Source organism: Topomyia yanbarensis, chromosome 2 (genome assembly GCF_030247195.1).
Source record: "Topomyia yanbarensis strain Yona2022 chromosome 2, ASM3024719v1, whole genome shotgun sequence".
Lineage (NCBI taxonomy): Eukaryota > Metazoa > Arthropoda > Insecta > Diptera > Culicidae > Topomyia > Topomyia yanbarensis.
This window is the reverse complement of record NC_080671.1, coordinates 26,442,748-26,446,004: the sequence shown is the minus strand read 5'-3', so window position 1 is coordinate 26,446,004 and position 3,257 is coordinate 26,442,748.

The following is a 3,257-nucleotide window of genomic DNA, read 5'->3' as shown; positions in this document are numbered from 1 at the left end:
CGGGGGTAAATTGGATAGACTTGGCTTTGGTACTAATATTCTCCGTTGGATGCAATCGTATCTCAGTGATCGTCGTCTAGCAGTCAAGATAGGTGATTGTGTATCCGAAGAGTTCTTTGCTTCATCTGGTATTCCACAAGGCAGCCATCTCGGTCATTGATTTTTCTTCTGTATTTCAACGACGTCAACTTTTGTTTAGAAGGACCACGGTTGTCTTTCGCCGACGACCTCAAGTTATACCATAGAATCCGGAATACTGATGATGCAGCTTTCCTTCAACGCCAACTGGAAACCTTTGCGGAATGGTGCGAGATCAACCGAATGACCCTAAATCCCAAGAAATGTACGGTCATTACGTTCTCGAGGAAAAAAACGCCAATTTGATTCGATTACTGTCTAGCTGAATCAACAATTGACAGAGCGAATTGCGTCAAAGATCCTGGGAGTTTTTCTCGATGAGCAACTGACGTTTAAACAGCATATCAGCTATATTGTCGCAAAGGCATCACGCTGTTTGGGGTTCATAATGAGAATATCTAAGCACTTTTCAGATATTTACTGCTTGAAATCTCTCTACTGCTCACTCGTTCGATCAACTCTGGAATATTGTTCAGTTGTGTGGAACCCTCATTATCTCAACGGTGTCCATCGAATTGAGACAGTACAGCGCAGTTTTGTTCTGTTTGCCCTTCGTCGATTGCCTTGGAGCAACCCTCACCAGCTGCCAAGTTATGAAAGCCGGGGTTTGCTTATTGGACCGATACATTGCAAGTGCGACGGGATCTATTCCGTGCTATGACGATTTCGGATATTTTGCAAGATCGAATTGACTGCCCCGAGCTTCTCAGTGCGATAAACATGAACATTCGCCCTCGCGCTCTTCGCAATAATTTATTCCTCCGATTACCTCTTCGCCGGACTAACTATGGAGTAAACGGTGCCATCATTGGTTTGCAGCGGACCTTCAACAGAGTGTCATCCGAGTTCGATCTTCACATTCCACGTAGCAGATTACAATTTGACTTTTTGAATAGATTAAGAAATTATCATTAGGACCACACAATGTCTGTTGATATTAATTAATTATAAATTATAAATAAATTATAAATTATAAAAAAAATTATGAGATCAAATCCATCACAAAAAAGGTGAAAAATATGAAAGTTCCAGGTTATGATGGAATTTTCAACATTCTTCTTAAAAACCTTCCCGAAATCACCATGAGATACTTGGTCAAAATATTCAACAAATGTTTTGAATTAGCATTTTTCCCTAAAAGATGGAAAAATGCCAAGATTATTCCTATTTTGAAGCCAGATAAAAACCCAGCAGAAGCATCTAGCTATCGACCGATTAGTTTACTCTCTTCTATTAGTAAATTATTTGAAAAAATTATCCTAACTAGAATGATGTGGGATTTCAATTTTCCAATTTACATAATAAAGATAATTAAAAATTATCTTACTAACCGTACCCTACAGGCATCTTATCAGAATTGTAAATCTAATAAGCTACCCGTTAAAGCAGGCGTCCCTCAAGGATCAAGCGTCGCACCAATCCTATACAATATTTTTACCTCTGATCTTCCAAATCTACCTACAGGCTGTAAAAAGTCACTTTTCTGTGATGATACTAGCATCTCAGCCACTGGGAGGAGTCTTCGTATTATCTGCAGTCGACTGCAACGAAGCTTGAATATTTTCAATGATTACCTGAAAAAATGGAAAATTTCCACTAATGCGGCAAAAACACAATTGATTGTGTTTCCGAATAAGCCAAGAGCTTCTTCTCTTAAACCAAATAATAACCATATTATTAAATTTAATGGTTTGAATTTAACGTGGTCAGATAAAGTTAAATAGTTGGGTTTGATTTACGATAAAAAACTCACTTTTAAGGATCACATTGAAGTAATCCAAACAAAATGCAACAAATATATAAAATGTTTATACCCTCTTATAAATAGGAATTCTAGGCTCTGCCTAAAGAACAAACTATTAATTTATAAACAAATATTTAGACCGGCAATGCTATATGCAGTTCCAATCTGGGCAAGTTGTTGTGCTACTAGGAAGAAAACGCTTCAAAGGATTCAGAATAAAATTCTGGAAATGATTTTGAAGCGTCCTCCCCGGTTTAGCACAAATGAGTTGCACAGACTCGCAAACATAGAAACATTAGAAATTATGACGAACAGTATTATAAGCAACTTCTGACAAAAAAAACGTTGCAATTTTCAATTGCAACGATTTGCTCTCTTTATAGTTTATAAGTTAGTTTATAAGATTTGTTTAGCTCGTTATTCAGAAGACAAGTAGGTTTAAAACATCCTACTGAAAAAAATACTTAACTGCGAAAGCATATTATATCTAAATAATAATTAACTGAATCACGTAAACAACAGGGATGAAAAGTCACCACTTGTGACTGAACACGCAATATCCTAAATTTGAAATGTAATGCAAACAAAACAATGTAATCAAATAGAAAATAATATACAAAAAAGCCCAACTTCTTGCATTTTCGAGAAACGAATATATTTCCTTTGAAATGCTAAGAATGTTTCGTTGAAAATAGGTTAAACTGTAATTTCCCGAATATTACTTCAGGGAAATGTCGAAAAAGAGCAGATCACAAGGCCCTTTTCTGCCTTAGATTCGCAGCAACGCGAATGAGATACACGTATACTGTCGGAACGCAAGCGTAATCAACAGATAACATTGCTAATTAACGAAAAACTATAGATGGGTAGTATTAAATTGGCTTAGTTGGTCAGGTTAAAAAAATAGACAACGAGCTACACAAAGTCGAAGAGAAATGACACCTCGGTATCTGCAGAATATCTGCCAACTCTCCGTCTTAGTATGAAAGAAGTTTGTATAAATTCGTCACAGGGGACTATCCGATGCAGGCCCGTGCGCACGGGGGGGTTTTGGGGGTTCAACCCCCCCCCCCATGAGCGTTTTGAATTACTTTTAAAAATTTATTAACTTCCTTTCCAGGAAAAAATATACTGCAAACCGTTTGGACACATAAAATGTCATTTGAGTTTGGTCTCTCTAGAAACAAGTCAATGAAGAAACCAAGTACGAAACTTTGCGAGGGTGCCTGGAAAGGAATGTATGTCAAGTTGGACGGCTACTCTGAAGTATCGGTTAACGTTTCGACAAGCTTCTATATTAGCAAAAGTAGTGAGTATACAGCAGATGTCGGTCAGTGGGCTAGCAACGGCAGTTAAGGAGGACAAACACTAAGTT